The following is a 14,407-nucleotide window of genomic DNA, read 5'->3' as shown; positions in this document are numbered from 1 at the left end:
AAAAAAAAAAGTACTCTATAAATTAAAAAAAAAAAAGTCAAGGTGCAGAACAGTATGTGTAGTATGGCTTCATTCATGTAAATAAAAAGCCCTGGGCTTCCCTGGTGGTACAGTAGTTAAGAATCTGCCTGCCAGTGCAGGGGACACGGGTTTGAGCCCAGGTCTGGGAAGATTACACATGCCGTGGAGCAACTAAGCCGGTGCGCCACAAGTACTGAGCCTGCGTTCTAGAGCCTGCGAGCCACAACTACTGAGCCCACGTGCCACAACTACTGAAGCCCCTGTGCCTAGAGCCCGTGCTCCACAACAAGAGAAGCCACCGCAATGAGAAGCCCACGAACTGCAACGAAGAGTAGCCCCTGCTCGCCACAACTAGAGAAAGCCTGCACGCAGCAACGAAGACCCAACGCAGCCAAAAATAAATAAATAAATTTATTTTAAAAAAAAAGAAAAGAAAAAGCCCTGTCCATGTATGTGTTCCAAGAGGGTTATAAGGACACAAACCAAGATGATAAGTGATAACCTGTGGGAAGGAATGGTGTAGGGAAGGGGTGGGGGGCACTGCTTTGTGTCAACGTTTATTGTTTTTACACTGAGTGGATACTACATATATCTACATATATTACACTTGTGCCATCAGAAAGAAAAACTTTATGTATTCAAAAATGTACATTTCTGCATCTCGCCCCAAGATCAGAAGAGTCCAGGAATCTGCATTGAATGGGAATTTCAGACCCTGTTCTCTCAGCTGCCTGAGTCAGCAGTGAGCTTTCGAGGAGGCAGCCAGCCAGGGTAAGAGCTGCTAACTGGACTAGGCAGGGCCTAGTAGGTAGGCCCTGTGAGCCAGAGGTGGAGGACAGCTTTACCCGAGTGTTTCTCAGTTTTAATAACGCCAAATGGGGCACAAAGCTCTAGAATCATTCTGCTTCTGGAGAAAGTTTCTGTCAGTTACAAGAATCCCCTCTACACAGCATTCTCCATCCCGCCTCTGCAGGCGCATATTTGAATCTCTGAAGGGTAACGGGAGGTGCTTGAGAGAGTTACATTTATCAAAAGAGGGCATGAAGAGTGAGGTAGGGCATCCGTCACTGTGGCCAGCCCAGGGATGGGACCCTGTAGGCCATTCCACATGGAGACATTCTCATTATGTAAAGGACAAGGTTGGGGGCAGGATAAAGTACATGGGCGCTTCAGTGAATTTTTCTTCTTTTACTAGTTTCATGTATAAAACCAGGGGTTTTCTCTGAAAACCAGTCCCTTGTACTGTGTTAAGTCTGTGATCTTCCGGGACGCTCTGCTAGAGGTCAAGTTCATCAAATCCAATAGGATGGCACCTCCTTGAAGTGCTGGGGTTGATGTCCAGGCTGAGGCCCTGCTTTGCAGCCCCAGATCAGGCAGGAGAAGAGATGTGAGTCGGGCATCTCACCTGGCGTGACGGGAGTCGGGTTATCCCGCTCTCCAAATCCCAGTCCCACCTCTCAGCTGCTCCCACGAGACTGGCCACTGGTCACCTTCCTTGATGCAGCAGGGACCTGCTTTCTCAGGGGTTGAGTCGGGTCAAGCCCACCTGACATGGCCTGGTTGGCTTCTCCACAAGCTGAAGGCCTGTGGCCAAGACCGCCCTGCTGCCCTGTCTGGAGCAGAGCATCCACTACTGTGTCATGAGGGCTCCCATCACCAGCTCCTTTGGTGTCCCTCCTCCCCAGCAGGGTTTCCCTCCCTCCCTGGACTCAGGGCCAAGGGCTTGGCTCACCCCGTGACCTAGAGCCCCAAACCCAGCCGCTGGTCCAGAGGGAGGCTGGGCAGCTGGGCTGGGAGTGTGATGGGGAGAGCAAGCCCAGGGATGAGCCCCAGGCGGAGGGCCCTGGAGGAGCGGCCTGGCCATGGCTGCAGTCAGGATTCTGGTGGGGAAATTCTCACACACTGGCAAAACGCAGCCATTGTCTCAAGCGCTGTCTGCACGAGCAGCTGTTTTCTATTCTCAACATGGGTCCGCAGGATCTTGTATCCTAGTGGACATGTGAGAACATGCACCACAAACACACCCTCTCCTGATCCGCTGGAAGCCAGGTGTGCCTGTAACTCCAACGAAGGGCAGGGCTCTACAGGTCCCCTGTCAACAATGGAAGCTTCTTCTAAGTCAGGCCTTCGGGATTCACTAGCCAGTTTCAGCAAGAGACACGGGAACTTTAATGTCAGACGAGAACATCCACTTACAGTAAAGAGGTGACAGACTTTCCACCAGCCTAGAAGTTTCACCAAGTTTTATATTCCAGCACCAAATCCAGTGTTACGGTTCTAATCAGTTCAGGAAATAAAATGTCTAAATTTACTTGGGTCTGCAAGACTCAGAACTCCTGGCCAAAAACGTGCCCTTTGATCTTTATCCCTTTAATCTGAAGCATTCTCTAAATGCATTTCCATTTTAACGAACAATGCCTTATATTGGCATAATACTCTTTATTGAAGAAACTCAGATCGTATTTTAAGTTTCACAACCTTTGGAGTAAATTCAGTGTAATATCTGAGTGTCAAGTTCCTACTGGCAGTGAGTACAGAGGCGAGAAGGAGCCCTTAGGAAGAAGGGTGCAGGAGGCCCTGGGGTGACCAGAGTCGAGTGCGGGGAGTTCTTGGGAGGAGCCACCATGTACAACTGAGGGATCAGAGAGGGCTTCAGGAGGGAGGAGAGGTTTGAGTTGGGCCTCCAAGGATGGATAGGCTGTTAAGAAGAGCAGAGATGGCAAAAGACTGTTGATGGGAATGTAAATTGATACAGCCACTATGGAGAAAAGTATGGAGGTTCCTTAAAAAACTAAAAATAGAATTACCATACGACCCAGCAATCCCACTACTGGGCATATACCCTGAGAAAACCATAATTCAGAAAGACATATGCACCCCAATGTTCATTGCAGCTCTCTTTACAGTAGCCAGGACATGGAGGCAACCTAAGTGTCCATCGACAGATGAATGGATAAAGAAGATGTGGCACATATATACCATGGAATATTACTCAGCCATAAAAAGAAACGAAATTGAGTTATCTGTAGTGAGGTAGATGGACCTAGAGTCTATCATGCAGAGTGAAGTAAGTCAGAAAGAGAAAAACAAATACCGTATGCTCACACATATATATGGAATCTAAAAAAAAAAAAAATTGGTTCTGAAGAGCCTGGGGCAGGACAGGAATAAAGACGCAGACGTAAAGAATAGACTTGAGGACACAGGGAGGGGGAAGGGTAAGCTGGGACAAAGTGAGAGAGTGGCATGGACATATATACACTACCAAATGTAAAATAGATAGCTAGTGGGAAGCAGCCGCATGGCACAGGGAGATCAGCTCAGTGCTTTATGACCACCTAGAGGGGTGGGATAAGGGGGGCGGGATAAGGAGGGTGGGAGGGAAGGAGATGCAAGAGGGAGGAGATATGGGGATATATGTATATGTATAGCTGATTCACTTTGTTATAAAGCAGAAACTAACACGCCATTGTAAAGCAATTATACTCTAATAAAGATGTTAAAAATAAAAAAAGAAACAAGGCTGGGAACATCATCTAATTCTGTACAAAGTGATACAACCTAGAACGTCTTTTGATGCTGAGCAGGAAACAGTGCAAAGTGAAATAAATTTTAATTCTGAAATGAAAAAATGACTGACTTGAACAAAAAATATGATTGACTCATTTTAACAAAATGTTAAATAAAAATGACGCTCAAAAAAAAAAAAGAGAAGAGATGGCAAAAGAACATTCTAGGCAAGGGGGAAACACTGGAGCAGTGCAGAGCATGCTTGAGAAGTTGTGGGCAGTTCAGCAGCCAGGATCCAGGGCGGGGGTGATGGTAGAGAGGACAGGAGAGATGAGGCTGGCAAACAGTGGAGCTGGACTGCAGGGGCCTAAACTCCCTGGAATTAGCTCCAGTGACAAAATGGTGTCTGCAGGGGTTTGAGGAATCTCGTAGAAATGGTGCTCAGGAAGTAGAGTTGGACCTGCAGATACAGGTGCTGGACAGCAGCTGTTCCCAGGCACTCTTTCTCTGGTGGCCCATGGTCTCCAGACACTGATTCTCTCTGCAGACTGCATCCTCTGCTCCCCCATGGGGCCATCTCTGGTCCTGACTCAACTTAACCTGTAGGCCAAGCGTCTGTCACCACAGCCTCTTAATTCTTGGTCCCAACTTAAAGGAGACAACTCCATTAGCTAGTGGCCAGTCAATGGACTGTTTTCCCTGTCAGGCATCTGACCTGGTATCATCATCTGTTCTGGTGCCGGGGAGGGTCATATGGTAAAAACCTGACCTTCAGTAGAGAGTGTAGTGCTATGGTGTAGGGAGTTTAAAGAAAGGGGTGTGGACTGGGCAGCCCCTCCAAACGTGTCCCCTTCCACCAGTGGGGGTCAGTGGGAGCCATTTTATATATATATATTTTTTTGCGGTACGCGGGCCTCTCACTGTTGTGGCCTCTCCCGTTGCGGAGCACAGGCTCCAGACGTGCAGGCTCAGCGGCCATGGCTCACGGGCCCAGCCGCTCCGCGGCACGCGGGATCCTCCCGGACCGGGGCACGATCCCGCATCCCCTACATTGGCAGGCGGACTCTCAACCACTGCACCACCAGGGAAGCCCAGCCATTATATTTGTAAAATAGAAGAACAACACAATCACAGCTGAGATTTTAGGTTACTCTCCACCATGTGAAGGATAGACTGAAGATGAAGGGGAGGTGCCCACACAGATCAAATGCCTTCCACGTACCAAGCACTACGCTAGATGCTGTGTGCATATTCCCTTATTTCATTTTGACACGAGTCCATTTCACTCGTGAGGAGGCAGAAGCGAAGAGGCTTGGAGATGTGAAGAAGTAGCTGGCCCAAAGTCATACAGTTAGCAATGGAAGAATTGTGATTTGAACCTAAAACTGGGCAAGACTTGAAATCATGCCTTCCCACCACACCAAGCAGGAAATCAGTGAGCATAGCCTCTCATGGATGTCTGCAGGCACCTCACGTGCCTGAGTCCACACCGAGTCCATCAGCTCCTGCCTACTCTCAGTTCCTCCTCCTGGGACTTTCATCTCCGTTAATGCTCTCACCATTTACTCAGTCATCCAGCCCCAATCTCTCTAAATCTCAGTTTCCTTCTCTGTAAAGCAGAGATTATAATGGTATGTTCTAAAGGTTGCTGTGAGAACTAAATAAGACGGTTCTCATGGAGTGCTCAGAGCTGAGATTGGAGCTTGGCACATGTGTCCGCAGAGTGGACAGAGAGATGGATTGGATGTGGGGACAACACGATTCTGACTTGGAGTTTTATTTATCTAATGCAGGAGCTGGCAAACATTTTCTGTGAAAAACCAGGTAGTAAATATTTTCAGCTCTCGGGTTATACAGTCTCTTTTGCAACTGCTGAAATTCGCCACTGTAGGGAAACATCAGCTGTAGCCAAGACAGAAGTGAATGGGTGTGGCTGTGTTCCAAGAAAACAAAATGAGCAGGGGGCTGATTTTGCCTGAGGGTAGTAGTTTGCTGTCTCCTGGTCTTTTGCCTTGGCTCCTTCCACGAGGGTGGAGCCATGTCTGTTTAGTTCATCGATTTTCCTCCAGGTCTAGCACAATGCCTGGCACGTGGTAAATATGCCATAAATATTTGCCAAAGGAATGATTAAATGAGGGAGCGCAAGCAAGCAAGCAAGAACGAAAGTGGCCGAGAAGGGGCAGTATGTTAAGGACCACCTGGGTGTCAGTTGCAGGGTTCAGTGCAGGAAAGAGTAACCACACTGGGGATTTTAGGCAAAAAGGTGGAATTACAAACTCGCTGGAAGGGCTGGAAGAGAGGGCTCTATGCTGGATTTCCGGGAATGACTCCCAGAATGTGGCAGAACTGATCTGCCAGGAGGGCAGCCACCTTTCCCACATTCAGGGAGGTGGGACTCAGAAGGCTGCCACTGGCACTGTTGACCTCATGAACATTGTAGCTGCAATACGATGGTCAGAATGCGGTCAGAAAGCTGGGAACATCTGCCTGCATGCTGGGATGTCGAGCTTAGCCACTGCCACCTCCTCAGCTGACCCCTGACACCTACGAAGCTGGAGATTGGCCCTCAGTGGCCCCATGACCTTGCTTTCCAGCAGAAAACAGACAAGATCTGCAGGAAATTGGCTTCTGCTTCACTTCTGCCTTCCCAACTTTGCGTTAATATGTCTCACTGGTATGGCCTGATCAACACTCATGATCCTCATGGTAAGGGAGTCTGGGAAATGTAGTTTTCTTTGCTTCCTTGATTCCACAGCACCGGGAGGCATCAGAGAAAGAATGTGGGAATGGATTCACACCACGATCAGCCCCACCTGTACATTCTGGTGATCTACTGCTGCAGAACAAGCCATCCCAAACTTTAGTGGCTTAAAACCAGTCATTTATTTTTCTCAGAAATTTGAAATTTGGGCAGGGCTTGGTGGGGGCAACTTTTCTCTGCTCCATGAGGCGTCAACTGGTGGTTTAGCATGGGCTCCACGGTGTCAACAAGCCCTCACAGCCACCTGGGAGCGCAAATGGAGAGGACCCAAAGCCCTCGGCAAGAGCCCCAGCCGAGCTCCTGGGCAGCAGCCAGCATCAACTCATCAGCCGTGTGGACGTGCGTAAGCCATTGGGAAGGTGGGTCCTTCAGTCCCAAGGGGCTGCCGCAGCTGATGCCGCATGGAGCAGAGATGTCTCTGATGAGTGTTGTCCAAGTCGCAGACTCATGAGCAAAATTAATGACTATTTCTATTTCTGCCGCTAAGTTTTGGGGGAGTTTGTTTTGTGGCAAAAGATCATCAGAACGTGCAGGTTGTGCTGGATGTGAAGGAGGGAGGGGAACAGATGGGGCGATCGAAAAGAACCGAAGCAGCCGACGCCAGGGAGGGGGAATGGTCGACCTAAATATAAGCCAAGTTCACTTTCCTCCTGCACCCACAGCATTGAGACTTACCAGCTTTCTAACTGATGCTTCCTGAAAATCAACCCAATGTGGTTTGGGCTATATCTGCCCAGCCAGCAGGCCAAATCTTGGGCTGAATCAAGAGCCCTTTATTCTTGTAAGAATTGCTGCCTGGGGGCTCTTTGTCTCTTCCAGAAATTACCTCTCAGCAATTTTTGATCATGGTCGAAAGATTTAGATTTTGAAATTGCCAACTGTCATAAAAAGGCAAGACTGATCTGCTGTGTTCTTACTTTTACAACCAGCTTCCTGGATAACTCAGGTGATTTCCAAGTACAGGGTTGCCACATACAGTTGTGCCAGTTGTATACTGCACAATTCTAGGGGGCACCATTTGCATTCTAGTCATGATCTCTTGGCATATTTATTACAATAGTTTTCTGGCAGGTGGCAGCAAAGTGTCTTGAGGTAGAGTAGCTTTTTCTAATTTGCAGAAAGGCAATTTATAGTTAGTGGCAAGAAGCATAGGGACAAAACTAGTGTCTAATAAATCTTTGGCCAGTGGCAGGGGTTAGTAGGAGAAAAGGAAGAAGTGGGGAGGAGTAGTAGGATTGTGGGGGGGCCCTTTGCTCATCCAAAACAGGCACCCAAGAGAAAGAAGTGCTGAGATTTGTGGGGTTCAAGATTCAGCTTCTTGGGGCCAGCAGGGTTTTAGAGAAGGCAGGATTTGGCCAACAAAAGAAGAGTACTCAGGAGAAGCAGAGAGAATCAGCTACACACTTGCCCTGAAAAGTTGAGATTTAAGAGCTCACTGGAATAAGTAAATAATGACCCTTTGTGGAGAAATGGGGATGAAGAGAATGAGTGAATATCTGAATAAAATTTCTATGGTTCTGGTGGGGGTGGGGAGCAGAGGGAGGGGAAGGAAAAAGGACAGTGATTGCCATGGGAACGCACTGTTGAAGTGAAGGGTACCCAGTCCACTGCCGGAATTCCACACCACCTCTGACCACTCTGGTTCTGGAAACCTCCATTAGTCAGGAACCAGTATCATAACTCATAGCAATAGCACAGCTTCTGAATGTCAAGGTGGATTACATGATGCCTTTCTATTTCAGATATTATAGACTGCAAAATCTTTGCAGTTGAAACAATGTTCTCCATTTTGCATTTGATTCTGAAAGAGAGTCCCAGCCAAGCACAGCTTTTTGTTTTATCTATGTATCTTCCAAGGTCTCCTTTGGCTGTGCACTGTTGCTTTTGTTCTTGGCTTGCTGTTTTAAGTACAGCTTTGCTACATTTCCATTTTCCCTAGTATTCAAAAACTAGTACTTATTTGAATTAAAGCAGGAAAACACTGAATAGAATGAAGCATTGCTTTCCCCCTCTCATACACGGTGAAGTCATGGTTTAGTGATAGCAGTGACAATGATGAATGCCTTGCACTCTCACTTAGAGACCTTCAGGAACGTATAAACAAATATTTTCCAAAATGCACAGGTGAGGGAGGAGGTGAAGTGGTTCACACAGAATTGGGCTGATTACGGTCTGATTCCTCTTTCCCTTCCCAATTATCTCACAAATTATGCTTTGGTGAACAGGACTGGAGCTGTGCATATTTTAAATCAAACTAAAGTCCACTGAAGTAGGAAAATTATGCATTTTACGTAAATGATATGGGCAAATTATTATTCAATTTTTAACAGGGTTTTTCCATCACTTTGCTGTGCACAATGTAATATGGTTAATTTACCAGAAAGCACTGTTATTCATTCCCTAATTCTCTATGCAACTGCTACCATTTGCTTACCATTTCCTCATTGCTCTCTGGGAACTGACAGACCTTCAGGCTCCATTTAGGGTGGTTTGTGTTCCAGGGCAATCTCTAGGGGCTCCGCTCACCCCTTGGGAGGAGTCTGAAAATGAAAGGATTCACACATCTGGATTTAGTGTCTGAGGGGCTTTAAATGAATCCTTTTGTACACACACACAAACACACACACACACACACACACACACACTAAAATCTCTTGCTATTTACTAATATTTCCCCACAGTGTTACACGTACGTCTTCTGTTAAAAACACTATCTGAATAATACCCATTTCATTCTCTTACTGCCAATTAGCTGCTCATTGATTATTATATAGCAAGCACTTGAAAATTAACCAAAGGGAAAAGAATTCCAAAACAAAACAAACAGAATACCTTGCAACAGCTAGTATATACCTTCTTTCATGAGTTTACATATTGTTGGATGATTCAAGCAAACTAGCCTCATAAATGGGAGAGGAAAGAATGAAATGGGGTCATCAATGGGAGAAAACCCCCTACTAATTGTTATTAAGAGAGGAAGTGAGGCGTTATTATAAGCCCCTTTCCAGGCAATTCTCTTATTCTCGTACTCTATAAATATAGTCCAAACCACATCCCAAAACCCTGCCTGAAACCCTACTCTCTGTCCTTTTATGGTATTATCTCCCATCCCTCCAGGTAGCAGTGCACTAATCAGAATAAATGATGCACCTACACACCTTTTAATGTCTGTGTTTGTGGGGAGGAGGGAGAAGAAGAGATTTAGATTTTTCTTTGCTTCGTTTTGGTTTCTCTTCATTTAGATGCATTTGCTGAGCACCTTCTATATTTAAAGCATGAGCTGGACCCTAATGGGGTTGGGGATCAGAAGGAAACACATCCAAAGGCAAAAAACACTGAGCTTACCAGTAAGCATTACATAATCCACCTTGCTTGTCCTTTAGGAACACCTCCTCTAGGAAGTCTCCCATGCACTCCCCATTCCGGGCCATCGGGCACTCCTTTGCTGCCACCCGTCTTTCCTCCCAACGGAGAGCTTATTGCAACTATCTCTTATGGGTCTCCATCCTCACTGGACTGGGGATACTAATTGTCTCTTTGGCTTTCTAGTGCTAAGCACAGGGTCTAACCCATAATAAGTACTCAACAAACGTTTGCAGAAGAAATGAATGGTGGAGTCCTTGCACATACCCAAAGTCATCTCTCTGGTCATCCCATTGCCCTGAAGAGCCCTGGCAAAGGGCTTCTTTCATCCCAGTTCTGGCTTCTTCCTCCTTGACCAACATCTCCACCCCGTCTACTCCCATTTGCTGCCATCTTGTACCAGCAGGCTGACCTGACCAAACCTTCACTTCCAGGCAGCTCTGGATGGTTTTCCTCTTCCCATTATCAAACCCTCCCATCTTCTGTCCCATTCTCACTCAGGGGGCTATTTTTTGCTGGGTGAAAAAGGGAATAAAATAAAGAGAATCCATATTGATGGGGGTTAACGTTACCTCTCCCGACTACAATATTTTCATGTTGGCGGTACTATTTTACAGACAACATCTTCATGCGGTGTGGTTCTCAAGCGGGGCACATGCACTCCCTGGGTCATGCAGAGGTTTGCCAGGGATACTACAAGCCACAGGCTGGTTAACAATGCACAACCTGAAGGATGGGAAAAGTATTTTATATGAAGATGAAAAATGGATATCTTAGGGAAAATACCAATTTTTCATAAAATGACTAAGTTAGAATGAGACTTTGAAGGCCCCAGGTCCCAGGGGCTACAGGTTTATTCCCATTGATGTTGGGACGAGTTCTGGGGCAAGGTTCGGGAAGCACTAATGGTGTTCATTTCAGACCACAGACTGGGGCTTCAAATCATGTATGGACACTGGCGAGCCCACATTCACAATGGCAGCGCTAGTGCCTTGGGCAGCTCACAGCAAATCCCGGGATGCTCAGCAGGCCCTTAGGTGTGTTATTCTCAGGTCTACCTTTCACTCCACAGGATGGCATCACCCATCTAGCCATCCACCCACTCATCCAACATCGACCATCAGCTCATCACTGCCCTTAGTGCAGAAGACTGGTGAACAAGTAAGGCAGTTTCTGTTCTCAAGGAGCTCACAATCTGGCAGGGAAAATGCATTAAGAGAAGAGTCATATTATTAGACACATTATTAGAAGAGCAGTAAGTATTCTGGAAAGGAGCATAGGGTCCTGGCTGCTGGGGGGAGCAGTCATTTGTCACTGATCACATTCTCCTTAGAATAGTCCCTGTCATACTGGAAAACCACTTATTTTTCTTTCCAGTCATCAGAAGTAATTTAAAAAATAAGGTATATCTCCACCCCCCCAATGGAATTCTGAATATTTTGCATGTTTGGAAAGAATGAGGTATGATTTAGGAAAAATTTCTGAGAATGTAGGTATACATAAATTATGAAATTTCATTTGATATTGCAAAGATATTAGAGATACTAATTTTTCATCCTGTTGAAAAGTATTCAGTATTTCATGAAATACTAATTTCATTCTTCTCTGTGGTTACAATCTATATTTGAGAAATAAAATATATATACCATTAGCACCTGCCTTAGTAAATCTGTACCCCACAATATCATTTTTAGGATAAGAATTTGTTTGAGCTTCCTTTCTTCTTGCTCCCCCTTTTGCCCTTCCGGAATTATTTCCTCCCTCCCTCCCTTCCTTACCTCCTTCCCCCTTATTCTCTCCCTCCTTCCCAGCAAATATTTTGGAGGGCCTAATTGAATTCCAACAGTTTAATATACAGTGGTAAGAAAGCCAACAAAACTTATCTAAACCTATTAAAATACCTTTCGGCAATGCATCGACCAAACGCCATTTTATCCCAGTGCAACTTGTTAGGAAATGCCTGTTATGTCAAGTGAGGTTCTCTTGTCCGGAGCCATGACAAAGGAGCAGATGACATGCCTCATGCAGCGGGCTTCAGTGCCATCCTCCTCTGCATTCTGCTGAAAACCTTACCTTCTTCAGGACTCATGAAAGAGCTATTCCAATTAATACAGTATGCATTCTTAAAGTCCCATAGGAAATTTCAGATAAAAATTTTGCAGCTCCAATACAACTAGAAAAGTCCTCTGGTGCCAAGATTTAACCACAGGAGGATTCCTGTCTTTCTCGAGGCAGGTAAACACCCTCTGGCGCTTGTCAGGGAATCTTCAGTTGTGTGGCTGTATCTGAAGGACTATGAATACATTTAACTTATCTTGTGGAAACGTCTGGTTCCTTACACACCTTTCTTCGCCATGCACGAGGTAGAGCAGAATACATCATTGGCTTCAGTCTACAACTTCATGCCCTAACACGGGGGAGGCCCTGCATCTACTGGTCCTCTCTCTGGTCCTCCCGGCCCTCAGTATGCTGTGAACAAAGTGCACTTGGAGGACAGTGTGAGGAGTGAGCACGGGTGAAGAAAAATCACTTTGTCTCATTTACAACATCTGAGCTTTGGCAAGTTGTCTTCTCCAGTAGGTTTATTATTTGATTTTAAGAAAGTAAAAAGATGAATTGGGAGATTGGGATTGACATATATACACCAATATGTATAAAATAGATAACTCATCAGAACCTGCTGTATAGCACAGGGGACTCTACCTCACTTCGCTGTACAGGAGAAATTAACACAACACTGTAAAACACCTATACCCCAATTTAAAAAAAAAGGAAGTAAAAAGAATTAGATTATTAGGAAGCCTCCATATGAAGCAGAGCAATGCCAGATGCCAGCTCTCCTCAGGGAACAGAGCAGGTCCTTACTCACTGCCAGGTTACGAAAGACAAAAAAATATTTCACCATCACTTGCCGCTAAGGCACCTGTCAAGATACAAGAGAACTTTTTGGTTAGTGCATTTCGTTTCCTAACCCCAGACTTCTAAAACTTTCGAGGGAGGGAGGCTTCTTGGGAGGTGTTGGGACTCCCTGGAGGTGGTGTTTCATTTGCCTGGACTGGTCTGCCTCGGCAAGATCTCTTCGCATCACATAAGTTTCTTGGAAGAAAAAACCTGAAATGCCTCTGATTTCTTCATATTTATAGCTGCTCTTTTCCCTTTAGTCTGCAACCCTACTCTGTTTCAGAATGGTTCCAGCGAGCTGTATTTCGTAAGTGTGTCCTCAAGTTAACCCAAGTCTTGAGTTTTGCTTCATGTGAGAGAATCCACAGTTAACTCAATTGATGAATTGAAGGCTATACTTTGAAGACACTGCTTTCCTTTAAAAATCTGTTTAAAACAGGCTGTTATGACTTTTTCAGATCTTTTTGAATGACCAAGTCAAAAAGAAACACAAAAATCCCCCAGAGAGTACTTGAAAATTATCCGACCTACTGGGAAGTGAAGATGAAAAACAAAGTTATATCTTTAAAAATATCTAGAATGTGTTAACAAATTGCCCAGTATTGTGATAATTGTATGTAACAAGATCTTTGAAATTTTATCCATTTAGCAATTGTATTAATACCAAAACCAACACCACGAAAACTTGGTTAGCCAGAAAATCCCTGTTTCACTTAAAAAATGTCAGAAACTTTCTAAATATAAAGGCTATTTCAGCAAGAAAACTGTCCTCTTTGTGTAATTCTACACGTCATCAGTGATCTTAGAATCCCAGGATCTCAGATGTAGGAGCCTACAGCAAATCTCATCCAACCCCCTCATTTCTACAGACAGGACCTGAAAGGGCGAGATTCCAGGTGGCTGTTGAATGCGTTCAGCTGAATGAGTGTGGAGCCAGGCCCCGCCTGTTGGCCCAGTCCACCTACTGCCCCTTCTGCAACACCAGGCTGTTCCCCTGCTGAGCGACTTCATTACAGGGGTGGAGGGACACTGGGAAACATATGTATTGACTCCAGGACAAGAAAGATTCTTCTTGCAATTGTCTCTTTCTCCTACAAGTGGGACACAGAAAATTTTAGTTAGCAAAAATGCCTGATAAAATGTTAAGGTATGCCTAGTCTTCCTTTAACAATCCTCTGAATTAACTAGACAATAGCCCAGCCTTTCTTGGGGTGGGGGGAATAAAACCCCACTCCAGGTGTTCTGAATGTTTCTGCCATTTGGAAATCATTGCACAATGGTTAAATTCTCCAGGTGACTCCTTACCACTTGGTATGGGACAGATATGTCACTCCTAAAGTACCTTCCATGATTTAAACAAATGAACAAAAAAAAAATCCAAATGTAAAATGCTGTCTTTTTAATTACTAAATTAAGAAAGTTAAACAATTTAAAAATGTAAACTCACAAAGAAATCATAACAAAAAAGGAATTAAGACTTCAGAGTTGCCACTCAGTATTAAAAACTCAATAGAAATAGGGTTTTTGACTTGTTAAACATATGTAATTCAAAGTTGGTACAAACAGCAACTAAGAATGTAATACTTTTTTTTGTGCTTCCCCATGAGATGTAAAGTAGTGCATAGTTATTTCACTGGAGGACCCTTGGACATAGAGAAAGTCATTTCATTAGCAGTACAGGACATTCAAACACTTATTTTACAATGGGAAATGTACAACCTCCCACCCTCACCTTCCCATAAGGGTTAGTTGAATGAGAAAGTTTAGCAGGTTGCCACGACTACAGTGCTATGGGTTTTAGACCATTTAAATGTGGTTACAAGGTTTATTAAATTAAAAAAGTTGGAAACA

At 45.0% G+C, this 14,407-nt stretch overlaps 1 long non-coding RNA gene across 1 annotated transcript in view; it reads right to left on the bottom strand.

The window, feature by feature from the left end:
* Positions 1-10,535, bottom strand: part of LOC112396957 (uncharacterized) — a 25,110-nt gene extending 14,575 nt beyond the window's left edge. The window contains exons 1-3 of the long non-coding RNA XR_003002692.1: positions 10,228-10,535; positions 9,451-9,579; positions 8,727-8,832 (exon numbers count right to left, since the gene is read on the bottom strand). This is a non-coding gene — a long non-coding RNA (uncharacterized LOC112396957). The remainder of the gene's footprint in view (positions 1-8,726; positions 8,833-9,450; positions 9,580-10,227) is intronic.
* Between the last annotated feature and the right edge of the window lie 3,872 nt (positions 10,536-14,407).

The sequence above is a fragment of the Neophocaena asiaeorientalis genome, unplaced genomic scaffold, assembly GCF_003031525.2.
Source record: "Neophocaena asiaeorientalis asiaeorientalis breed wild unplaced genomic scaffold, Neophocaena_asiaeorientalis_V1.1 scaffold203, whole genome shotgun sequence".
NCBI lineage: Eukaryota > Metazoa > Chordata > Mammalia > Artiodactyla > Phocoenidae > Neophocaena > Neophocaena asiaeorientalis.
The sequence above is the reverse complement of the archived record's forward strand: the minus strand, read 5'-3'. Positions and strand labels throughout refer to the sequence as shown.